General features: G+C 40.5%; 1 protein-coding gene and 1 non-coding gene across 6 annotated transcripts in view; both read left to right on the top strand.

The window, feature by feature from the left end:
* TMEM164 (transmembrane protein 164) overlaps positions 1–27,051 on the top strand; it is a 255,268-nt gene that overhangs the window by 58,363 nt on the left and 169,854 nt on the right. The gene's annotated exons all lie outside the window — the stretch shown is intronic.
* Positions 10,061–10,143, top strand: MIR652 (microRNA mir-652). The gene has a single exon (NR_129161.2). It is a non-coding gene; the product is annotated as a microRNA mir-652 (primary transcript).

Raw genomic sequence — 27,051 nt, forward strand, 5'->3', positions numbered from 1 at the left:
GATGCCACCATGCAAAATTAGATGGCTCTTAGCATTTAAATATTTGTTGAATTGCTGCCTGGGTAATTGAGAGTTGTTTGGGGCTGGGACACAGGTAGATTGTGTTAGTTACAGACTTGGTTTGCATCCATGTTTCCTTCTAAAGAGACCACCGTCTTTTCCATTTCTTCGTTGTCTTTATATAGAATGAAAATAGCCTGCCATCTCCAACATATTTGGGGTTTTGTGGGAATTTAAATATATAAATTGGCACTACATAATGCCACTCAATGATTGTGCCTAAATATAACTCTACAAATCAAAATGAGGATATTGTGTTTATTTTAAGACAGTGGTTATAGTGTTCAGTCTATTTTTCAAGCATTGGCTCTATGGAATAAAGCAAGGTCCTGTGTTTCATTGCTTGCCAGGCATTCCCCAACAATTGTTGAAGGGGTTTTGTTTCAAAAATTTCTTTGCACATCTGTTTAGAATTCAGATTGCACTTTCCCATGGACAGAATATTCTTTTTTTTTAATATTTTTATTGAGGTATTATATGTGTACATATCTTACTATTACCCCCCCACCCCACCCCCACACATGCCCTCCCCCGCCAGAGTTTTGCGTCCATTGTTTATGCTTATATGCATGCATACAAGTCCTTCGTTTGATTTCATAACTCCCCCACCTTTCCCAAACTTTCCCCCTGTAATTTGAAAGTCTGTTTGATGCTTTACTGTCTCTGTATCTATCTTTTTGTTCACCACTTTATAATGTTCTTTACTATCCCTAAATGAGTGAGATCATGTGGTATTGTTCTTTCATTGACTGGCTTATTTCACTTAGCATAATGTTCTCCAATTCCATCCAGATTGCTGCAAATGATGAGAATTCCTTCTTTTTTATGGCAGCATAGTATTCCATTGTGTAGATGTACCACAGTTTTCCGATCCAGTCATCTGCTGATGGGCACCTAGGCTGTTTCCAAATCTTAGCTATTGTAAATTGTGCTGCTATGAACATAGTGGTGCATATATCTTATATTCTTGAAGATCAGGTTCCCAGACCAGCTGGCAAAAGCCTATTCTGAAGTGGAATGGAAGTACAGTCGCCCAGCCCCTAACAGGAATCCTAACAGTGTATTTATGGGGAGAAAAGAGTTTCAAAATGTGATCCTAGGCACATTCCAGCTTTACTCTCTGAGCAGAATCATAATGATTTATTGTTGGAGGGAATAATTCAAACTCCTTCACGTGGCTTCGGAGGCCTTGCTTAGTGATCTTTCTTCCACTTAGCCAGCATAATTTCTTACCATGTTGCCCCTGGCACTCTATATTATACAGGAAAAAGGAGCTACTTTGAGTTCCCTAAATATGCCTTTATAACTCTGGGCCATTGAAGCCTTTATCCATGCTCTTCCTTCTGCCTGGAACCTCTTCCCCTTTTCCTTCTGACTAATTCGTGGCTCTGTTACAGGCTCTCAACACTCTGACCACAGTTGTTGTTGTAGTATTATTTGCATGTTGTATGTCACTTCTCTCCTGCCAGATTGACTACTCAAAAACAAAGGCCATGTTTGTGTTACTGTGATATCCTTGGCACTTCACATAATGTCTGAGAGGTAGTAGGTTCTTAATAACTATATGACTAGTGAATGAATGATCTAGTCCAGGGGTTCTAAACCTTTTTATAGCTGCTGTGCTTGTGATAGATGGTCTTCACATGCTCAACAGACTAAGCCAAGGGCTGCATTAATAAAAAGATAATATTTAGTTATACAGAATTCCCAATCACTCATCTGTAACACAATTCAAGAAAGCATATAGGTATGCAAGTGAGAAAGAGTGGAGTACCAGAGAGATCTATATATATATATAAATATAAAAGCCTAAGTGACCATCACAACCTAACGGATGACCGAACAGGCTGCGTGGGGCAACTAGGCTGGCAGGGGAGTTAGTGAGGGACGACCAAATGCCCGAGCAGCTGGCTGCATGGGGCGACCATTCCAGCAGGGGGGTTAATGAGGGGCGACCAAATGACCGAGCAGCAGGCTGCATGGGGCAACCAGGCCAGCGGGAGGGGGGGCAGTTGGGGGGTGACCATGCCAGTGGGAGGGGCAGTTAGGGGTGATCAGGCAGGCAGGCAGGTGAGCAGTTAGCAGCCAGTGGTCCCGGATTGTGAGAGGGATGTCCGACTACCAGGATCGGGCCTAAACCAGCAGTCAGACATCCCCCAAGAGGTCCTGGATTGGAGAGGGTGCAGGCTGGGCTGAGGGGATCCCCCCCATGCATGAATTTCGTGCACCGGGCCTCTAGTTATATATATATAAAAAGCTAATATGCTAAGTGTCCATCTGGGTAATGACGTCATGTAGCAACGCCCGGCTTCCTCTCCCTAGTGACTAGCCTCCTTAGAGTTTCTTCAGCCCAGGAACACAACTTGCTTTATAGCCAGGTACAAACATTTCACACTGTAACCAAATGTCTGTGAAGTGTTTTCCCATGCCTCGTCTCATTTGATCCTCACAGAAGTCCTGGAGTAGGTAGAACTCACAGAAATCCTGGAGTAGGTAGAAAGGAGACTTGGCAGAATCCTATTTTCTTTTCATTAACTGGAAAACAGAGATTTAGAAAGCTTAGAAACTTGACCCAACTGAAAAGACGTAAGAAATGGTGGACCTTGAAAATGACTTCAGATTTTCTCACTGTGCAGAATATAGTCAAATACTGCTGCAGTTAAATATTTCACCCTTTGTTCTCCCTGCGTGACCTACAATAATAATCTGCTTCGTGTTGATATTTATTGCTGTGTTGCTGACAATTACCTGAAAGAGAAGTTGGGGTGCTTCACTGGGCTGGAAAAAGTTTAGCTAAATCAGAAAGCAGGTCTAATTAAGCAAGCTTATTCTATATATATAAAAGGCTAAGTTGACTCACGCATACACAATACATATAAAGCTCACGCTGGTGCCAATCGCAAGCATGTGTTTCGATCTGTCATTGTCGATCATGAATTTGGTTGACACTTCTATTATAGAGAAAGGGTGAATAGCGATATTAAAATATTTCTTTAATTAATTTCCTTTCAATGTGCATGAATTCATGCACCAGGACACTAGTGTACAAATAAATATATGTGCAGATAATGTAAATTTTAGTCATTTGTTATTCATAATAAATCACTTGCCTCACCTTTTGCTTGATGATATCTGTTGGCTGTTAAACGATTCTGAGAAGTACCAATCTGGTCCAAACCCTGTTTTTCAGATGTGGGCTATAAGATTCAGAGAGGGAAGTTTTTTGCCCAAGTCTATTCTTTAGTTAGCAGGTGTTCTGGGATTAGAACCTAGGGTTCTGACTCCCAGGCCATTGTTGCTTCTTCTAGAGGTATACTTTTCATTAATAAAGTCTGCATATGTTAAGACACCTTATCCTTCCATGGGTATTAAGGCAGTCTCAAATCAGTTGGCCTGGGGCACTATTGGTGATGGATTGGGGGGTACAGGAAGGTGAAGTAATGCAGAAAGCACATTCTTTTTAAAAAATATATTTTTATTGATTTCAGAGAGGAAGGGAGAGTTATATATAGAGAGAAACATCAATGATGAGAGAGAATCATTGACTGACTGCCTCCTGCATGCCCCCTACTGGGGGGGATTGAGCCTGCAACTCCAGCATGTGCCTTTGGCCGGAATCAAACCAGGGACCCTTCAGTCCACAGACCAATGCTCTATCCACTGAGCCAAACCAGCTAGGCAGAAAGCACATTCTTTAGTTTAGATTTGGTTCATTAATGCTAGGCCTGGAGCTAAGGGGGTACTGCTTACAGAATTGAGACATAACAGATGGCTTTTCATTATTCTAGGACTCCACATCTGTAGAGAGTTTAGAACATGATTGAAAGCTCAGTGGGTATTTCTTGATTATGTAATTTGCTGAAATCACTCTGCTGGTGTGATTTTTTTTTTTTTTACACCATAGATCAGTTAATTGGTATGCATGTGGTTTGATAAGTGATCTTGTTGTTTTTTGTAGTAAGATCACTTATAGAGCTAGGAGGAACTGTTAGGCCATTCTGCTTAGCTCTTTCTCCATTATTAAAAACTAGAGGCCCAGTGCATGAATTCTTTGCACTGGTGGGGTCCAGCTGGCCCACCCTGATGGGGGCCATTGGGGGTGGGCCAGCTGAGGTGAGGGACCATGGGCAGAGCCGGCCAGGGCGAGGGGCCGCAGGTGTTCTGGTCATTCCACCATTTGGTCAATTTGCATATTATCCTTTTATTATATAGGATTACATTGTACCTTGAATACCTGTTGCTTAATATTATTTGCAGGTCTTGTTTGGACTCTTGTGGCTTTCTTTTGTTCAGAATAGAATCTTCCACAGGACTGAATTAGAGGACACAACATAATGGGTCACCTAAGTAAAATTCAAAGGCATTTAGGAGAAAGGCTGATTTGTATGTCCTTGGAAATGAAGGGAAAGCAGTACTTTTGTAAGTGTAACCCTGTGACCCAGAGTTGTATTCTTGTGGAAGGTATGTGGCTGACTGGAAAGGATGGCATGACTTGTTTCTCCACCTGCTTTCCAGTAGAACACACTGTAGGAGTCTCACATCAGGCTGGTTGTTTGTCCTTGTGGTGAGGAAAAGGGCCAGCAGGTAGCTAATTAAAAAGATCATAAGCCCAAAAGCCAATTTCAAAGGCTTATGAGAGCCAAGCATCCTTCCAGTGGGCCACCCAAAGTTCTCAGAGACTGGTGGTCCAATATCGTAATAATAAAGGAAAGCATCGTTTATTATGTTTCTTTAATAAAAGATAATGTATGGCTTTGTATTTCCTCAAACTACCAATAGTTAGCTTCATCAATGTGTGCCCCTTCAATGTCACTCTGAATAAACTCTTGGCTGCCCATCTGGACTGAGGGAAATAGAATGAGCCTAGAATGGCTGTTCTTAAAGTCATGTATTTCCTTCCCTCTCCCAAACTACCAAATTCTGGGCCATTTGCATCTGCCTTGATTTTTCCTCACAATGTATGGCAAAATTGTTTTGCTTCTAGGTACAATGCAGAGCTTCCTGGAGTGAACCAAGTGTGGAAAGTAGTGTAATTTGAATCAGTTTTCAGGAAAGAGCCCCTTCTGGTAAAGAAAGACACATTTTCCTTGTTGCTTTCTCCCCCTCTTCTTTTATTATTATTATTTTTCATTTATGCCTCATCACATTGTGTCCACTTTCAGCTCATTGCAGGCTGAATTTTCCTTTTGATGTCTACTTTCCAGAATAGCTCTTGTCTGAAAAAGAGGACAAAAGGCCAACTCCAGAGCTTTCAATTTGCAGTGTTCCCAGCTCTTTAATCCATCTCAGTGCTTCCCTGGTTGGGAACAGAACTTTAGCTCCAGGGTCAGGGCACATTCCAAGCACATGTGGATTTCACGTTTCATTTTCATTCTGTTTTGCTATATGGTCAGGTGGAGGTGTGAACTGAGAGAGGGCTTGGAGGAAAAAAATGGTTTGTAACCTCCACAACAGCAGACATTCCCATTCTCCACCCCCTCAGAAGATTGATTAATAAGACGAAAGCATGTTTTTAATGGTTTAATTTCATAATTCAGGGTTGCTTTCCATCTTTAGAGCATTCATGTCAAGGTACTCAGTTTGGAAGATGGAGCCAGGAGTTTGATGTGCTGACACCCAGGCACTGTCAGACATCATGCCTTTATTCTCTAGTTTCCTGTCCATTTTTCAATGTCTGCTTTCAGACTTCTCTATTTTTTCTCTTCTGTTTCCTTTGGTTTCAAATCACAGAGACCTATCTCTTTGTGCTACTAGCTTGTTGTCTTGGTTACAGACTTCTTTGGCCTGCCTTTTTTAAGGGGACTATACTGCTTAAAGAAGATTTTTAAAAATAGGGACTGAGTGCTCTTTCTCTGAGAATACTGTCTTAGCTTCTGGATCTACAATGAGGACCAGGGGTATTCAGCAGTAGGTAGAAGTGTGGTTTTCAAATCAGGCTGTACCTTGAAATCATCTGGGAAACTCTAAAATGCTGTTGCCCAGGCCCAAGACCTGAGCAGTTAAATCAGGATCTTGACAAGTAAGCCCCAGGATTAGTATTTTAAGTAAACCACCTAGGTCAGTGGTTGGCAAACTCATTAGTCAACAGAGCCAAATCAACAGTACAACGATTGAAATTTCTTTTGAGAGCCAAATTTTTTAAACTTAAACTATATAGGTAGGTACATTGTTATTAACTTAATTAGGGTACTCCTAAGCTCTCCTAAGAGCCACACTCAAGGGGCCAAAGAGCCACATGTGGCTAGCGAGCCACAGTTTGCCGACCACGGACCTAGGTAATTCTAATGTGTGTTCAGCATTTAAAACCATTGAGTTTTAGCACCAAAGCCAAACAGTTATATTCTGGGCTGTTTGAGACAGGTGAGGTAAATATGATCAACTTTTCCGTACCCTAGTTTTTCTTGCCTAGAAGATGGGACCAGTAAAGTTTGAAGAGTTACGAGTCTCACTGTCACCTTCCTGTCATTACCACATACAAAAGAAAGACACCTTCCCTTCAAAAAAATATCCAGCTATCCAGCTGGCTTGATGTCTAGGCTATAACAGTGGTTTGAGGCAGTCTCAGGGATTAAACTAAATCTTCCTAGTTGCGTGAAGAAAGAGCTTGTCTATGGGGAAGAACAGCAATGGCACGTTCCCCAGTACAGTTTAGACAGAGCTTTCCGGATTTTTGAACCTGCCCCGATTTGTAATTGGTTCCATTCCCATAATCCAGGTGGTTAGCAGAGTTAGGCACCATATTCCCACTCTTTGTGAAATTGCCTTGTTATCATGTTTTTCTATCATAAAAGCACGACACGCTCATGACCCAAACCTGAAACATTGCAAGTGTATGACACATAGCAAATAAAAGTTCTCTAGAAATATTACTCCTAGAGATAACCACTGTAAGCATGTTTTAACTTTTATGTTTGATTGTCTGTTGTTTATGTTTATGTTTGATTGGTTGTTATTTAAAATCTCAAGCAATTTGAAAGGAATAAAATAGCATGTATGATTCCCTCCAACCCCCGAATCCTACTCTACTATTACTTCTCCCCAGAAACAAATCACCATTACCAGTTTTCTGGAAATTTTAGGAGACACTCTATGCATAACCAAGGCTTGCATATTTTAAATTGCTTTTGAATAGGTAACCAAGTTTGTTTCATTTATTTACTCAATAAGTATCTGATGAGCATCTTGTATAGTCCAAACACTGTGTTAGCTTCTGGATCTATAATAAAGACCAGGACACAGCCACTGCCTCCGAGAGCTTGTAGTCTAGCAGGGAAGATTGACATTTAACAGAAGCACTAGAAAATGAGAAATGTTGATGAAAGTTATGAAGGAAAAGAACATGGTTCACATGCAACACTTCTAAAATAGTGGCTGATAGAGTCTTCTTCCCCAATTTGCTAATACAGAAGTGGGAGATTGGAAGCAGAAACATAACCCTCAACCTTTATTCTTGCCAGCAGTTTCCTTCTTTCCCACCAGAATTTTCATCTGACAAAATGCCCTGCTAAGAGTTAGTGTAAGCTATCAGCCAGCCTTATCATTTGTTGACAGAGTCTGGCAGTACCCTACATCAGAAGACCTTTGTCAGACAGACTGTGAGCTTCTTGCAGAAAGCAACCATGTTCTGTATCTTTCTATGTTCAACCCAAGCAAGGACAAACTAATGCAGGTATGGGGTGATAGGTACTTTTATTATATTCATTTTTTATACCTTGGGAGCACTGCAAGTGGTAAGTATTCTTATTCCTATTTTTAAATATGAGAAAACGGAGGCTTATAGAGGTGCAACCCCCCCTCCATTCTTTAAAAATACTCCTATCACCCTCTCTTCCTCCCCAAAGCCTTGACCAGTCACATGGCTTCTCAGTGGCAGAGCTCTGTAAACATTTGCTGGCTTACATGGTTGTGACCATGACACAGTTGGTCCCTCTCCTGCAGGGAACTGGATACCATTCATCCCTCCCATTGGTTGGCCTAGGCTCTGTTCCTTTAGGGCTGTCTGGAAGAGTTTTAAGATAACCAGGTCATCCTGTTCTAAATATTTTTCTGGGATTGAGGTCAAGGCATCAGCTTGATCCTCTTGTAAATGGGTCAGAGGAGGAGGACTCCTGTGGCTCCCTGAAAGGTTGAGCCTCTCTGTACTCACTGTCCCTCTTTCCTTCTCTCCCAGCTTGTGTCCTGGACTGGGCTCTGGCCAGAGAGCAGAGTCACACTTGCACATGTTTCCTGGGAAACTTCTCTGTGTCTGACAGTGTTTTAGACACTATGAGTAGTGGAGGCAAAGGAAACTCCTCAAAAGACAAATTATCGTATAGGGGAGACAAAAGATAGTTGGCTATAAACACAATCTCCGGGATCAATTCTGGGTATAAGGACTGACTTTCACTTATGTATTACTTGTAGGACCTTAGGCAAGTTACTTAACCTTTTCTTAGTTTGATTTCCTCATATATAAACGGGAGGGGTGGGATGGGGAAATATTACTTACCTCATAAGGCATACATGAAATAATACACATAAGATGCTGAATATAGTGCCAGGCACATAGTAAAGTGGTCAATAAAGAATAGTTGCGCCGAAACCGGTTTGGCTCAGTGAATAGAGCATCGGCCTGCGGACTCAAAGGTCCCGGGTTCGATTCCGGTCAAGGGCATGTACTTTGGTTGCGGGCACATCCCCAGTAGGGGGTGTGCAAGAGGCAGCTGATCGATGTTTCTAACTCTCTATCCCTCTCTCTTCCTTTCTGTAAAAAATCAAAAAAAAAAAAAAAAGGAATAGTTGCTACCATTATCATTATTATTATTATTAACAATAAATAGTAGGCTAATGAAGCAATATGTGTCTAGTACTACTAAGTACAAATGGAATTCAAGAAAGGAATGATCAATTTGGGTGGTTTATACAGGAAATCTCTGGAGGCGGTAGAAGTAGAATGAAATATGCCAGGTAGAGCAAACATGAAAGTGGGAGGCTGAGCTGAACTGTAGTAGAGACAAAAGAAGGCATAACCCCAATGTCTGGTATTTACTCAGACTCTACTACCAGCTCACCTGTCTTCGCAGCCAGTGTGGCTCCCCATTTTGAAGTCCTGCATTACTGCTGTATTTGGGGTAAATGGGCTTGTTGAATGGCTGCTCTGGCTGACTTTATTTTTATTTTTATTTTTTAAAAATATATTTTATTGATTTTTTACAGAGAGGAAGAGAGAGGGATAGAGAGTTAGAAACATCGATGAGAGAGAAACATCAATCAGCTGCCTCTTGCACACCCCCTACTGAGGATGTGCCCGCAACCAAGGTACATGCCCTTGACCGGAATCGAACCTGGGGCCCTTGAGTCCGCAGGCCGACGCTCTATCCACTGAGCCAAACCTGTTTCAGCATCTGGCTGACTTTAGAGGGTATCTGCCTTGGTGGAGTTGATGTGGGTCCTAATTCTGCAACTTGGCTATGGGTTCAGAGACTAATTTTTCCACCTTACCCAGGGGTGTTGGTTTTTACACTCCCCAATCTTATAAAAGACTTCTTGATAAACCAGAAGGTGGATGAATGAATTGATGATGGGAGAGAGGCCTGTATAAATATGTAAAACTTGTGTCTATCAGCCAGATATCAATGTTTTTGAAGCCAAATTCAACAAGGGTTTGTTTGATAACCCAAAATGAGAACCTAATGGAGTTGAAAGGTCTGATGAGAGAGACCATGTAGATCCATCACACCTTTATATAGACCAGAACGTGTATCCTTTTCTCTCTTCACTGCTGGAAAAACATCAATGACAATTTTTTTCTAAGGGGTGCTCCTGGTTTCTAATTCCATGCAAAAACTGATTGCTATGATCATGTTATTCTCCTGAGTTTCTTTTTGATCTTCTTGATAAGATTTGGAACATACCCACTTCTCTACAGAAATACAATTCTAGTGATTCTTTCACTGAGAGCTATTTTTTGCTTTATTTCCAAATTCTACTGATGTTTCCAAGCAGGGCTGCTATGAACAGCTATGCACTGCACAACCCTAGGAGAGTGTGCCATTCACATAGACTATAATTGAATGGCGCCACTAGGGTTGTGCAGTGCACAACCTACACAACTATACTTGGCAGCCCTGGCATAATATAATGTCATTGCTTTGTTCATCAAGGGAAGAATTTTAAGAAAGGTGCAGAATAGCAGTTTGGAACCATTTTCAAGGACTTAATAATGGGGCTGAAGCAGGGAGCTGTTGTTGTGACCAGGTAAGGAAAAGGGCAGTTATGGCAGCAGCAGCCATCATATGGGAAGACTATTTATCTTCATTCTTTCAGTAAATAATTTTTGAGGTTCTATTATATGAAGGTTGAAGAATTTGGAAGCATTTTCATAGGAGGGAGCTGGGCCTTGTGAGAGCAGCAGGATATAAGAATATAAAAATGTAAAAATGAGTTATAAGGAGAGAGTTCCAGGGGAAGGGAATAGTGACAGGAAAGACAAAGATGGAAAACTGCATGGGGCATATAGGTAATGGTGAATAATTCATGTTGTTTCGATAGAAAAGGACATGAAAAATTACTGAACAATAATTCTGGATAGGGGCTCAGATGATGATGGGTGAAGGAAGGGAGTTGGATGCTAAGTTAAGGAGTTTGAACTTTATTCAGTAAGCATTAAGGAGCCTTTAAAGTTTTGAAAAGATAGTTTATAGATATATAACTCAGTACTATTCTCCTCTTTAAAGTGTTCAATCAATGGTTGTTATTATATTGACAAGTATGTGTAGCCATCACCACAGTCAACATTTTCATCACCTCCAAAAGAAGCTCCGTACCATTTAGCTATAATCCCCTATCTGTTCTTCCCCTATCTTCCTAGCTCTAAACCAATGACTAATCTGCTTTCTATCTCTATAAATTTGCTTATTCTGGACATTCCATACAGATGCAGTATATAATAATATATGATATATTTTGACTGGTTTCTTTCATCCTATCTAATAAAAGAGTAATATGCAAATTGACCATACCTCTGCTATATCCACAAGCCACACCCACCAGCCATTCAGGAGTGAGTATGCAAATTAACCCAACCAAGATGGCTGTGGCCATGGAGCGATCAGGAGGCTTGGGTTTCCCTGGCAATGGAGGAAGCCAAGCTTCCCGCACACCCTGGCTGGCCCTGGACTCCACTCAAGGCAACAAAGTTTCAATTATAGAAGATAAATAAATCCCAACAAAAATGGCAGCAGCCACAAAGCTGGAGAGAGCAGGAGGCTTGGGTTTCCCTGGCGATGGAGGAAGCCAAGCTTTCCGCCTGCCCTGGCCTGCCCTGGCCTCCGCTCAAGGCTACAAAGTTTCAATTATAGAAGATAAATAAATCCCAGACACCAGGGCCTCCGCTTGGGTCACTAGGGGGCATGGCCAGCCTGCAAACCACCACAAGCCCCTCTCTCAGGCCGCCCCATGCCCCAAAGAAACCCCCACCCTGATCTGGGACACCCTTCAGGGCAAACCAGCTGGCCCCCACCGTGCACCAGGCCTCTATCCTATCTAATAAAAGTAATATGCAAATTTACCGTCACTCCAACACAAGATGGCTGCCCCATGTGGACACAAGATGGCTGCCACAAGAGGGCCAGCAGGGGAGGGTGGTTGGGAGGGACCAGGCCTGCAAGGGAGGGCAGTTGGGGGCGATCAAGCCTGCAGGAGAGGGCAATTAGGGGTGACCAGGCCAGCAGAGGAGGGAAGTTGGGGGTGACTGGGCCTGCAGGGAAAGGCAGTTGGGGGGGACCCAGGCCTTCAGGGGAGAGCAGTTGTTGGGGACCAGGCCTGCAGGGGGAGGCAGTTAGGGGTGACCAGGTCTGCAGGGGAGGGCAGTTAGGGGTGACCAGGCCTGCAGGGGAGGGCAGTTAGGGGCAAACAGGCTGGCAGGGGAGCAGTTAGGCATCAATCAGGCTGGCAGGGGAGTGGTTAGGGGGTGATCAGGCTGGCAGCCAGAAGCGGTTAAGGGCAATAAGGAAGGCAGGAAGGCAAGCAGTTGGGAGCCAGCAGTCCTGGATTGTGAGAGGTTTGTCCAATCAGGTCTAAACGGGTAGTTGGGCATCCCTCAAGGGGTCCCAGATTGGAGAGGGTGCAGGCTAGGCTGAGGGACATACACCCCTGTGCATGAATTTTGTGCACCGGGCCTCTAGTTAAGTATAATGTTTTAAGATTCATCCATGTTGTAGTATGTGTCAGTACTTCATTCATTTTTTTTGGCCAAGTAGTACTCCATTTTCTTTATTCATTCGTTCAGTGATGAATATTTGGATTCTTTCCACCTTCTAGGTATTATGAATAATTCTACTATTAACATCCATGTATAGGTTTTTATGTGGACATTTCTCTTGGAGATGCACACACACATATATGGCATTGCTGGTCATATGATAACTCTATGTTCCTCCCTTCAAGGAACTCCCATACTGTTTTCCAATATTGCAGCATCATTTTATGAAGTTTCCAGTTTCTCCATATCATCACAAACACCTGTGATTGTCTTTTTTATTTTTGCCTTGCTTGTGTGTGTGGAGTTGTATCTCACTGTGGATTTGATTTGCATTTTCCAAATGATTGATGATATCGAACATCTTTTCATATGCATATTGGCCATTCATTTGTTTGTCTTCTTTGGAGCAATTCTATTCAAATCCTTAGTCCACTTTTTAATTGTGTTATTTGTCCTTTTATTGTTGAGTTTTAAGAACTACTTATGCATTCTGGATACTAGACCCTTATCAGAAATAGGATTTAAAAAATTTTCTCTTATCCTTTGGGTTGTCTTTTTACTTTCTTGATAGTGTTATTTTAAGCATAGAATATTTTAATTTTTATGAAACTCAGTTTACCTATTTTTTTTTCTTTTGTTGCTTGCATTTTTTGGTGTTACATTTAAGAATCCATTGCCAAATCTGGAGATTTACCATTATATTTACTTTTGAGAGTGTTATAGTTTTTGTTTTTACATTTAAGTCTTTGATTTTGAGTTAATTTTGTATATGGTTGTAAGATAGAGGTCCAAAGTTCATTCTTATGCATGTGGAAATCTAGTTTTTCAAGCACCATTTGTTGTAGAGACTATTTCCCCATTGAATGGTCTTGACACCTTATTGAAAATCTGTTGTGAGGAATTATTTTTGGACTTTCAGTTCTCTTCCATTAGCCTATATGTCTATCCTTATGACAGTACCACACTTTATTACTGTTGCTTTGTAGTAACTTTTGAAATCAGATAGTGTTGGGTCTCCTATTTGTTCTTTTTAAGATTGTTTTGGCTATTTGGGGTACCTTGCAATTCCATATGAATTTTAGAATTAGCTTGTCAGTTTCTACAAAGAAGTCAACTAAGATTCTTATAGGGATTGTGTTAAATCTGTCATTTGAAACTTTTTAAGGAAGAGCATAACATGATCAGAAATCTCTTTTAAAACTAGGAATCTGACAATACTGAGTGAGCTAGAGTGAAGAAGGGGAGACATTAGAGACCTGGAGATCAGAAAGGAAACTGTTATAATAGTTTAAGAAAATGATAGGGCCCTGGCTGGTGTGGCTCAGTTGGTTGAGCATCCTCCTGTCCACCAAAATGTTACCAGTTCGATTCCCAGTCAGGGCACATACCAGTTTGCAATTTCCATTCCTGGTCAGGGAGGCAGCCAATCCATGTTTCTCTCTCTCTATGTCTCTCTCTGTCTCTGTCTCTCTGTCTCTCTCTCCCTCTCCCCCCTCTTTCTTCATCTCTCTCTAAAATCAAAAATTTTAAAAGAAAATGATAGGGACTGAACTAGGAAAAGATAATGAGGATGGATTTTAGATATATTGAAAAGGTTAAAGTTTCAAGATGACAGGACTTGGGGACTGACTATACATGGGGGCTGTGAAAGAGGAGTCATCAAAGATAGCCCTGAGTTTAAAGATAGGCTAATGATTTGATGACAGTACTTTTTTAATTTACAGAAGAGTTGTAAAGATATTACAGAGAATTTCCATATACTCTTCAGACAGCTTCCCCTAATGTAAACATCTTGAATAATCATGATAAAATTATTAAACAGAAATTAGCATTGGTACTATGGGCTAAACTTATACGCTTTATTCTGACTTCATTAGTTTTTCTACAAAGGCCCTTTTTCTGTTCCAGGATCCAATCCAGTATCCCACATTGCATTTAGTTGCCATGTGTGTTTTTTTAAAATCCTCACCTGAGGATATGTTTTTTATTGATTTTAGAAAGAGAAGAAGGGAGAGAGAGAGAAACATCAATCAGTTGTCTTCCTTTTCATGCCCTGACAAAGGATAGGAACTGCAACCTAGGTATGTGCTCTGACTTGGAATCAAATCCATGACCTTTTGGTGTATGGGAAGACACTCCAACCAACTGAGCCACCCTGCCAGGGCAGTTGCCATGTCTTCTTAATCTTCTCCATCCATGAAAATTCCTCAGCCTCTGTCTTTCATTATCTTGTCAGTTACTTTGTAATATGTCACTAATTTGGACTTACCTGATGTATTTTTCATTTGATTTGGGTAAAAATACCACAGAAATAATGTTGTACCCTTCGTGGTACCTAGTTTCCAGGGGCACATGATGATATGCCTTATTACTGTGTTGTTAACCTTGGTCACTTGGGTAAGATGGTGTTGGTCAGATTTCCCCACTATCAAGTTACTATTTTGCCATTGCAATTAACAAGTATCTTGCATGCAAAAATGATAAGACTGTCCTTACTAATCAGGGTATCAATGATTCTTACCTGCACCAGTTATTGCTATAGAGTTTACCTAATGTTGATTTTGTTTCCCTCATTCTTTTTACCTTTACCATTTGGATTTCTGTTGTTACAGGAGCTGTCCCTTCTCTCCCATTTTTTGAGGGAACAGTTACAGAAGGAAGAGGCTAGGGAACAAAGATGTCAAGTTCAGATTTAGGCATGTTTGGTATGAGGTACCTGTGTGCCATCCAGATGGAAATATCCAGAAAGCATTTGGTATCTGCATAGGAACAACAGTTGAGGTTAATGATATTGGAGGCAAGCACTATTATAATGTAGAAACTGAGGTTCAGGGTCAAAACCTAAGACATAGTGAGTGATAAAACTGGTAAGGCTGCCGGTGTTTGGGGAGGGGTACATTGTTGAGGACCCTGATAACCCTACAGATGACTTTGGACTTTGTTCAGTGACTCACCAATGCCAATTTAAGATTTGCCAGGAGGAAAAGATTGATAATCAAATCCTAGCTCTCAATCTACTATAGCACTGTGTGCAACATTAGAGAACCATTTAATGTCCAAAATTAAATAAAATCTAAGTACCCAATGAGTTCTATAGGCCATTAGAAAACAAGAGAGTTGTTACCTGGAGTTCTTGGAAAAGGTTTGTGGAGGAAATAGAACTTATCATGGCCTTGGATGGAATTATCAGTGAGAAAAGAGAAAGGGCATTTAAGAAGGATGATGCTATCAATAGCTCATACTTATTTTATTCCTTACAATGTGCCATCCACTAAATTAAATGCTTCAAGCATTTAATCCTTACATCTACCCTATGAGGTAGTACTATTTTAGTCCCCATTTGATACATGAGGAGAATGGTTAAGTGTTCTCTTCCCATGGGCACCTGGAAAAGAGGAGCCAAATAATAAATATATCTGAACGTTAATATGCAAACATGGAATTAAAATAAGTCAAGTTAGATGAACTGGAAGTTCAATATGTACTGATGTAGCTCACAGTAGGGATGGATTTTCTATTGAGATCAGAATAATTATAGCTACTATGTATTGAGTGCTAGCTATGTGCTAGGCATTGTGCCAAGGGCTTTGTGTGCTTTATCTCCTTTGATCCTCTCCAAAATCTTCTGAGACAGAGATACTATTTTTATCCCTATTTTAGAGATGAAAATTACTCCAATGTCTTGCTCAAGGTTACAGTGCTGCTAAGTGTCATAGCCAGCATGTGAACCCAAGTCTGTCTTGACTCTATAGCCCATAATCTTAACCACTTAACCATCTCACTTCCATCCTCTTAATAGGGATGAAATTGCCAATGGGATCAGAAAACTTGGTGTTGATGAGTTAAGGTTCTCTGGACTGTTGATGTAAGGACATCAAAATCTGTAGTGAATTTTTATAAACTTTGAGGTAAACAGAGGATAAGCCTAAAAGGAAGATCTCAACAAATTGAGTTAAATGCTTCCAAGAAATGATAGTTTGCAGTTTTCATTTATGCATTTGGAATTAAGGGAGATTACATGAACATGAGAGAAAGCAAGGTAGGGATCTGGATTACAGAATAGTTAACAATATTATGTGCTCTCTTGAAGATGGTCAAGCTTTAGAAGGAGGAGGGTGAAAAGAGGCATTTCAAAGGTGTGTAACTTTGATGCACAGAAACAATAGACAGGGCTTGCTTAAGGCAAAGGTAAAACTTTTACTAAAGAAGTCATATGAGTGGGCCCAACTATACACCATGACCTGCCCAGGTAGGAATTTATGATCAGATCACCCTGTGAGGTTATTTCCATAGAACCCATTTTTTTTGGCCACAGGACCCTGGATAATTGTGTGTGGGTGTGGAACCAGCCTAATATGATTTGTGACTATTCTATACCTCAGTGGTTGACCAACTTCAGTCTTTCTTTAGGTATAATTCAAGCTGGTTACAATTTATTTTTTTCAAGCCTGGGAACCATTCTGGCTTTGAGATGAAGGTATTACCATTTTAATCCCTTATATGTTGATTTTAAAGCCCAATTCTTAGTAGGTACTCTTATTTTCCTTTTGTCTACATTCTTGAGGAAAAGTTCTCTCTGTAAGTTCCTTACACTGACAAAATGATAATTTATCAGCAAGAGGTAAGCAGAATGAGTTAATGGGAGGAAAGAGGATGGGCATTTAACCAAAGGCTCCCTGGAGAAAATGATGCACAATTTTGTGTTTGAGAAGTAAATAGGAGTTAGCCGGAAGAGGAAAGGTGAGAAGGCCATTCTGGAAGAGTGAATAGGATTAGCAATGTTACAATTTCTTGACATCGGAGATTGAAACTTTAAAAATAAAATTAGGAAACAATAATTGACTCTTTTTATAATCTCAGGGTTGTAAAATATTTTCAAAGCATGACATCAAAGCCAGAAGCCAGAAAGGAAATGAAAAATACATCTGATTACATAAAGATAAAAATCTTCCACACATAAAAAAACTACCATAAGCAGAGCTATGACAGACAATTACAACCTGGGAAAAGTATTTGCAATAAATATAAAATAGTCTGCATTAAATGTTATTAAAACATAAATAACTCTTAGAACTTAATATGAAAGAGAACATACCAGTTGAAAAATAGACAAAGGCCACAGATGGTCATATCTCCCAAAAAAGTAATACACCTGGCCAAAAAACGTGTTAGAAAATAGTTACACAAATTAAAGCAATCAGAGGGTGTGTGTGTGTATGTGTGTGTGTATGTGTGTGTGTGTGTGTGTGTGTGTGTGTGTGCGTGTGTGTGTGTTGTGGGGGAGGAAAAATAATTTTACCTCTACCCTTCTAGGTTCTTGGCTTAGACCCCTTCCCTGTAATAATAGATTAACAGGAGAAAAATGAACAGACATTTAATAAAATGTATACCTCCTATATACATGTGAGAGACCCAAAAACACTGGGTAACTCTCCGAAACGGACCACACCACCTTATTAAATAGACCTCCAAGTAAAGACAAAAGGTGTTTGGTGTGCTTGTTTGGGGGAAGTGGGGAGGCTAATGAGGGAGGAAAGCACATTAAAAGGCGAATGCTGTTAAGCAGATTTAAGCCTTTGCCTTTTTTGTTTGTTTGTTTAAAGCATTACATATATGCCCTGACCGGTTTGGCTCAGTGGATGGAGCGTCGGCTTGCAGACTGAAGGGTTCCAGGTTCGATTCCGGTCAGGGGCATGTACCTTGGTTGTGGGCACATCCCCAGTGGGAGGTGTGCGGGAGGCAGCTGATCGATGTTTCTCTCTCATCGGTGTTTCTGACTCTCTATCCCTCTCCCTTCCTCTCTATAAAAAAATCAATTAAAAAATATATTAAAACATTACATATAGTAGTACATATATCTCATTTTTTTCCGCCATTGACCTTCCCCCAGCCTCCCCTACCCCCTGTCACATGCCCTCATCCCACCCCACCCCCAGTGTCTTGTGTCCATTAGTTGTGCTTATATGCATGCATACAAGTCCTTCAGTTGATCTCTTTCCCTCCCTCCCCAAAACTCTCCAGCCTTCCCGCTGTAATTAGACAGTCTGTTCGATGCTTTACTGCCTCTGTATCTATCTTTTTGTTCATCAGGTTAAAATGTTCTTTATTTTCCATAAATGAGTGAGATCATGTGGTCTTTTTCTTTCATTGCCTGGCTTATTTCACTTAACATAATGCTCTCCAGTTCCGTCCATGCTGCTGCAAATGGTAAGAATTCCTTCTTTTATTATAGCAGCGTAGTATTCCTTTGTGTAGATGTACCATAGTTTCCTAATCCACTCATATGCTGGTGGGCATTTAGACTGTTTCCAAATCTTAGCTATGGTGAATTGGGCTGCTATGAACATAGGGGTGCATATATCCTTTCTGATTGGTGTTTCTAGTTTCTTGGGATATATTCCTAGAAGTGGGATTACTGGTCCAAATGGGAGCTCCATTTTTAGTTTTTTGAGGAAACTCCATACTGTTCTCCACAGTGGCTTCACCAGTCTGCATTCCCACCAGCAGTGCACGAGGGTTCCTTTTTCTCCGCATCCTCACCAGCATTTGTCGTTTGTTGATTTATTGATGTTTGCCATTCTGACAGGTGTGAGATGGTACCAAAATGTCGTTTTGATTTGCATCTCTCCGATAATTAGTGACATTGAACATGTTTTCATATGTCTCCTGGCCTTCCTTCTGTCTTATTTCAAAAAGATTCTATATAGGTCCATTGCCCATTTTTTTATTGGATCATTTATCTTCCTTTTATTAAGTTGCATAAGTTACCTGTAGATGTTGGAGATTAAAACTTTATGAGTGATAACATTTGCAAATATGTTCTCTCATACAGTGGGCTTTCTTGTTGTTTTGTTGATGGTTTCTTTTGCTATGCAAAAGCTTTTTATTTTGATGTAGTCCCATTTGTACATTTTCTCTTTAGCTTCCATTGCCCTAGGAGCAATATAGGTGAAGAAATTGCTTCGGTATATGTCTGATATTTCTCTGCCTGTGGATTCCTCTAGTATTTTTATGGTTTCCAGTCTTATGTTTAAGTCCTGTATACATTTTGAGTTAATTTTTGTGTATGGTGTAAGTTGGTGGTCTAGTTTCATTTTTTTGCATGTATCTGTCCAAATTTCCCAACACCATTTATTGAAGAGACTGTCTTGATGCCACTGTATGTTCATGACTCCTTTGTCAAATATTAATTGAGCATAGTGGTTTGGGTCGATATCTGGATTCTCTATTCTATTCCATTGGTCTATATGTCTGTTCTTGTGCCAGTACCAGGCTGTTTTGAGAATAGTGGCTTTGTAATACAGCTTGAAATCTGGTATTGAGATCCCACCTACTTTGTTCTTCTTTCTCAGGATTACTGTGGCTATTTGGGGTCTTTTTTTATTCCACATGAATTTTTGGAGAGTTCTTTCTAGGTCTGTGAAATATGCCCTTGTTATTTTAATGGGGATTGCGTTGAATCTATAGATTGCTTTGGGTAGTATGGACATTTTAATGATGTTGATTCTACCAATCCATGAACATGGTATGTTCTTCCATCTGTTTACATCTTCCTCTATCTCTTTTTTCAGTGTCCTGTAGTTTTCCGCATATAGGTCTTTTACCTCCTTAGTTAAGTTTATTCCTAGGTATCTTAATTTTTTTGATGTGATGGTAAATGGGATTGCTTTTTTAGTTTCTGTTTCTGTAAGTTCACTATTGGTGTATAGAAATGCCATAGATTTCTTGGCGTTAATTTTATATCCTGCTACATTGCCGAATTCATTTATTAAGTCTAATAATTATTTGATGGAGTCTTTAGGGTTTTTTTTATGTACAATATCATGACATCTGAGAATAAGGACAGGTTTACTTCTTCTTTTCCAATTTGGATGCCTTTTATTTCTTTTTCTTGTCTAATCGCAATAGGTGATACTCCCAGTACTGTGTCAAACAGGAGTGGTGAGAGTGGGCATCCCTGTCTTGTTCCTGTTCTTAGGGGAAATGGTTTTAGTTTTTGCCCATTGAGTATGATGTTTGCTGTGGGTTTATAATATATAGCTTTTATTATGTTGAGGTATGATCCTTCTATTCCCACCTCGTTGAGAGTTTTTAACAAGAAAGGGTGTTGGATTTTGTCAAATGCTTTTTCTGCATCAATTGATATAACTATGTGATTTTTATCTCTCAATTTGTTTATGTGATGCATCACATTTATTGACTTGCGGATATTGTACCATCCTTGCATTCCTGGGATAAATCCTACTTGGTCATGGTGTAGGATCTTGTGATGTACTGCTGGATCCGATTTGCTAGAATTTTGTTGAGGATTTTGGCATCTATGTTCATGAGGCATATTGGCCTGTAAGTCTCTTTCATTGTGTTTTCTTTTTCTGGTTTTGGTATTAGGGTGATGCTGGCTTCATAGAATGAGCATGATAATGTTCCTTTCTCTTGAATTTTTTGGAATAGTCTGAGGAGGATAGGTTTTAGTTCTTCCTTGAAAGTTTGGTAAAACTCTCCTGTGAAGCCATCTGGCCCCGGGCTTTTGTTTGCTGGAAGCTTTTTGATGACTGCTTCAATTTCTTCCGTAGTTATTGGCCTATTGAGATGTTTAGAATCTTCCTGATTGAGTTTTGGAAGGTTGTATTTTTCTAGGAATATGTCCATTTCCTCCATGTTGTCCAGCGTGTTGGAATAGAGTTTTTCACAGTATTTTAAAAAAATCCTTTGTAATTCTGTGGGGTCTGTTGTTATTTCGCCTTTTTCATTTCTGATTTTGTTTATTTGGGTCCTCTCTTTGCTTCTTGGTGAGCCTGGTGAGAGGATCAACAATATTGTTTATCCTTTCAAAGAATCAGCTCTTGGTTTTGTTGATCTTTTGTATTGTTTTTTTTTTTTTTTTTTGGTCTCTATGTCGTTTATCTCCACTCTGATCTTTATTATTTCCTTCCTTCTGCTTACACTGGGCTTTTCTTGTTGCTCTCTTTCTAACTCTTTGTGTTGTAGGGTTAGGTAATTTGTTACCATTGTTTCTTGTTTTTTCGCAGTAGGCTTGTAGAGCTATAAACTTCCCTCTCAAGTCTGCTTATGCTGTGTCCCATAGATTTTGGATTGTTGTGTTTTCATTGTCGTTTGTTGCCATGATGTTTTTTATTTCTTCTTTGTTCTCTCTGGTAACCCAGTCATTGTTTAATAGCATGCTATTTAGTCTTCATGTGTTTGATCTTTTTTGGATTTTTTTTATTGTAGTTGACTTCCAGTTTTATGCCATTGTGATCTGAGAAGATGCTTGATATGATTTCTATCTTCTTGAATTTAAAGAGACTTTGCCTGTGACCCTATATATGGTCTATCTTTGAAAATGACCCATGTGCACTTGAGAAGAATGCACATTCTGTGGCTTTGGGGTGAAATGTTCTGAAGATGTCACTTAATTCCATCTGGTCTAGTGAGTCATTTAGGATTGATGTTTCTTTGCAGATTTTTTGTTTAGAGGATTTGTCCAATGGTGATAGTGAGGTATTAAAGTCCCCTACTATGATTGTATTGCTATCATTCTCTCCCTTGATATCCTCCAAGAGTTTTTTTATGGATTTGTGTGCTCCTGTATTTGGTGCATATATGTTTACCAGAGTTATTTCTTCTTGTTGGATTTCTCCCTTTAGTATCATGAAGTGGCCTTCCTTGTCTCTTTTCATGTCCTTCACTTTGAGATCTAATTTGTCACATATAAGTATTGCTACCCCTGGGTGGGAATAGGGGATGAGGATAATTATGTGATACCATAATAAAAATAAAATAAAAAATTATTAAAAAAACAAAAACAAAAACAAAACAAGTATTGCTACCCCAGCTTTTTTTTTTTTTTTTCATTTCCATTCGCCTGAAAAACCTTTTTCCATCCCTTTATCATCAGTTTGTGTGCGTCTTTTTTTCTGAGGTGGGTTTCCTGTAGACAGCAGATATTTGGGTCATGTTTTCTTATCCAATCAGTTACTCTATGTCTGTTTATTGGGACATTTAATCCCTTTGCATTTAAAGATATTATTGATAGGTACTTGTTTGTCACCATTTTTTTCATTTCAATAAATCTTTATTGTTCATATTATTACTATTGTTCCTTCCCCCCCCCCCCATAACTCCCCTCCACCCAGTTCCCACACCACCGTCTGCCCTTTCCCCCACCCCCACTGTCCTCATCCCTAGGTGTACTATTTTTGTCCAGTCTCTTCCCGCACCCCCCTCACCCCTTTCCCCCTGGGAATTGTCAGTCCACTCCCTTTCTATGCCCCTGATTCTATTATATTCACCAGATTATTCTGTTCATCAGATTTTTTATTCACTTGATTTTTAGATTCACTTGTTGATAGATATGTATTTGTTGTTCCTAATATTTATCTTTACTTTTTTCTTCTTCCTCTTCTTAAAGAATACTTTTCAGCATTTCATATAATACTGGTTTTGGAGTGATGAACTCCTTTAGCTTTTTCTTATCTGTAAAGCTCTTCATCTGACCTTCAATTCTGAATGATAGCTTTGCTGAGTAAAGTAATCTTGGTTGTAGGTTCTTGCTATTCATCACTTTGAGTATTTCTTGCCACTCCAGTCTGGCCTGCATAGTTTCTGTTGAGAAATCACCTGACAGTCATATGTGTGCTCCCTTGTAGGTAACTAACTCTTTTTCTCTTGCCGTTTTTAATATTCTCTCTTTGTCTTTTGCTCTTGGCATTTTAATTATGGTGTGTCTTGGTGTGGTCCTCTTTGAATTCCTTTTGTTTGTGGTTCTCTGCGCTTCCTGGACTTGTAAGTCTATTTCTTTCACCAGGTAGGGGATGTTTTCTGTCATTATTTTTTCAAGTTCGTTTTCAGTATCTTGCTCTCTCTCTTTTTCTGGCACCCCCATAATTCAGATGTTGGTACATTTGAAGTTGTCCCAGAGGCTCCTTACACTATCTTCATATTTTTGAATTCTTTTTGCTTTTTGCTTTTCCAGTTGGGTACTTTTTGCTTCTTCATATTTCAAATCTTTGACTTGATTCTTGTGATCCTCTAGCCTGCTGTTGGATCTCTGTATATTATTCTTTATTTCAGTCAGTGTATGCTTAATTTCTAGTTGGTCCTTTTTCATATCCTCAAGGGTCTCACTAAATTGATCGGCCGTTTCTAGAAAATTCTTGAAAAACCTTATAACTGTGGTTTTGAACTCTATATCTAGTTGTTTGCTTTCCTCCATTTCTTTCATTTGTGACCTGTTTCTTTATCTCTGCATTTTGGCTGCTTCCCTGAGTTGATAGAGTGGCTTTGTGTGCTAGGTGTCCTATAGGGCCCAGTGGCTCAGCCTCCCCAGTTACCTGAGGTGGACACTCTTGGTGCACCCCTTTGTGGGCTGTGTGCAGAGTTTTGTTGTAGTTAAGCCTTGATTGTTGTTGGTATCACTGGGAGGAATTGACCTCCTGGCCAATTGTCAGTGAGGATCAACTGTGTCTATGATGGGAGAACTTCTGTGCTGGAGACACCCTTATGAGTCAAGGCTTGCTTCAGTGGGGCTTTGGTGCTCACTGAGTCTGCCCCCTGTGTGTGTCCCTTATGGATCTGAGTTGTTGTAATCTGGATGGTCCTACTATGACCCCTGGGTACACTAGCTCTTTTATCTCCAAGGAGGTGCTCATTTAGCCTCTGCCTGAGGCCACCCAGCAGGAGCTACGGAGAGATCTGCAGATTCCTCTCCTTTGTTTGGAGTTTGGAGGTGCCCAGATGAGGCCAAGCTGTGAAGTAATGCAAGCTGCTGTGGGGCCTTGGGCCTTCTTTTGGACATTCTGGGTCTCACTGACTCAGCTGCAGTTTGTTAGGTAAGTTTAGTTTTCAAAGGACCAGGCCATTCATATGCAAAAGCCTCTGTGCACAGCTTGGATGGGGCAGAGTCTCAGGGCAGAGCAAACAGCAATGGCTTCTTGTCAGCCCTGCCCTAAGAGGCACCCAGGTTTCAGTGTCCCTCAGTAATTGCTGCAAGCACCTCTGAGAGACAGCTGCCCTCGAGTTCCGCCCGCTGCCAGACAGTCCAGTTTCTCCCTGTATGAGTCTGGGTCCCCAGAGTCTCACCTGGAACTGGAGTTCAAAGCAGTCAAGAGCTTGTGTCTCCATCCTGCTTGAACACAACAACCGCATACTCAGTTGCCAGCCCTCTCCACGTGCCTCTGTACCTCTGCCTTTATTTCCACAGTTCCCCTGAGTCTCAGTATGCTTTTCTCTTTCTTTCTAGTTGTAGAATTTCTACTCAGCCAGCCTTCCTGTGGTTCTGGATGTTGTCCGTTTTGTCTTTTAGTTGTACTTTTGAAGTTGTTGTGCGAGGCAGCAGTTCAGGTGTTTACCTATGCTGCCATCTTGGTTTCTCCTGTTTGTCTTCATTTTTATTCTTTACCCCTGTGTTCCTTCTTCCCTTCCTATTTCTTCTTTTTTCAGCAGACCCTTTAGCATTTCTTGCATTGCTGGTTTGGTGGTGATAAATTCCCTTAGTCCTTTTTTGCCTGTGAAGCTCCTGATTTCACCATCAATTTTGATTGACTACCTTGCTGGGTACAGTATTCTTGGATTCAGACCCTTCCTTTGCATGACTTTGTATATTTCATTCCATTCTCTTCTGGCTTGATGTGTTTATGTTGAGAAATCAGTTGCTAGTCTGATGGGGGATCCTTTGTAGGTAACTTTCTGTCTCTCTCTGGCCGCTTTTAAGATTCTTACTTTGTTGTTGGTGTTTGCCAATTTAATTATATTGTGCCTTGGCGTCGGTCTTTTGGGGTCCATTTTGCTTGGGACTCTGTGAGCTTCTTGGATTTGTGTGGGTTTTTCTTCCCTATATCAGGGAAGGTTTCTGTCATTATTTCTTCAAACAGGTTTTCTATTCCTTGTTCAGTTTCCTCTCCTTCTGGCACCCTGTTATGTGGATGTTGTTTTGTTTCGTGTTGCCCCAAGTTGCCTTAGGCTCTCCTCCTGCTTTAAAAAATTTTTTTTTCTACAAGCTGCTCTGCTTGGGTATTTTTTCCTACCTTGTCTTCTAGCTCACTGATGCGGTCCTTTGCTTCTTCTAGTCTACTGTTGATGCTTTCTATTGAGTTCTTTATAGCAGCAATGCCATTTTTTATTTCTTCCTTGTTCTTCTTCATTTCCTGTTGGTTCTTACACATATTGTTGAATTTGTCTTCCATTCTTTTCATCCACCTTATGACCATTTCTCTGAATTCTTTCTCTGACAGGTTGCTTGCCTCCATTTCATTTACTTCCTTTTCTGGTGATGCCTGGTTTTCTTTCATATGTGGACTGTTTCTTTGTCTTCCCCCTGATCTCTCCTCTCTGGGTGTCTGGTTATATAGTTCTCTTTCTCCTTTTCATGAGGCGGTGCAGAGCTCCTTCGAATCCACGTGCTCATACCACTTGGGAACCAGTGTTCTTGGGTTCACAGCTGTTCGCTGGGTGCTGTAGTTGTAGATTTTCAGGCTTCCGAAAAAGAGAGACAGAAAGTTACCTACAAAGGATCCCCCATCAGACTAGCAACTGATTTCTCAACAGCTCCACTTTCCCCTTCAAGATGGCGCGGTCTCCGTGTCAGAGCTGGTCACTCCAAGAGGGAACCCAGCAGCAGTGGGGGCTGCCCAGTCAGGGGAACCCCTTCCCACCGTCCCGCACACTCTCCTGGAGTATAGCTGTCCCTCAACTCACCAACAGATACCCCCCATGCGATCACACACTCTCCCTTTGTTCTCTCCCTCACACACTATCTTGCAGTCTGCCTTCCCGTCGGCAGCCATCTTCCCTTCCCCCTTTGCCTTTTCTATTGATGATTTTCTAGTGATTTAGTCATCCTCCTCTTCCTGGTACAATGAGAGAAGCACCATCACAAATGGAGATTTCCCTTACACATATAAATGTCTGTTACAAAAGGTTAACTTCTATTCAGTTTTCAGACCTTCTCTTAGGTCTACTGTTCTTACATTAATCATCCTAAGATAATCATTATCCCAGAGACATATTTTGACATGGCAAACTCATTTCTCCTTCAGGAGCTTGAACTTTTTCTATAGGTGTTGACAAACAATTAAAGGATTTTAATGGCAGATCAGAGCTGCATTTTAGATAGATTCCCTGTTGAAGCAATGTGCCTGGAGGCTAGAGAGCAGTGAAGAGATTCTTGCAGTGGTCCTGGGAGAATATGAACATTAGTGAATACATAGAGCCTAGGACAGACTTTGGGCAGTCCAAGGAATGGTGGTGTAAATCAAAATTAATTTTAGACTATAAGAAGAAATAAAAAGCAATTATTTGAGTAAAAAGAGCTACCACCCAGGAGACACAGATTCAAGTAGCAACCTAAATTATGTTCCACTGAGACAAAAGGGAGACCATCTTTTATATTGAAAGCTCTGGCCCAGGTTCCCAATTAGGTCCCTTTTATGTAACTGTGGTATCCAAATTGTGCAGTTCTGATTGTAATGGGCAGGTCTCAGTAGTACCTTGGTTGAAAGAGGAAAACAGGGTTCTCCCATATTGGTTGACTCAGATGGCGTAAGCAAACAGGATATAGTGTAGGAAGCCCAGAGTTCAGTCTGAAATTCTTCCCACTATACAGATTAGATGAGGAGACCTTGTTAGCAAATGTCCACTAGGCTCTTATTATTTATGAACTTTAGGCTCTCTTTTGATGATGGGGAGTCCATTTCAGCAGATAAATTCCTTCTTGGGGTCCACAGTGAGTAATGGTTATAAGCACTAGTCCT

Source organism: Eptesicus fuscus, chromosome 1, assembly GCF_027574615.1.
Source record: "Eptesicus fuscus isolate TK198812 chromosome 1, DD_ASM_mEF_20220401, whole genome shotgun sequence".
In the NCBI taxonomy this organism is placed as follows: domain Eukaryota; kingdom Metazoa; phylum Chordata; class Mammalia; order Chiroptera; family Vespertilionidae; genus Eptesicus; species Eptesicus fuscus.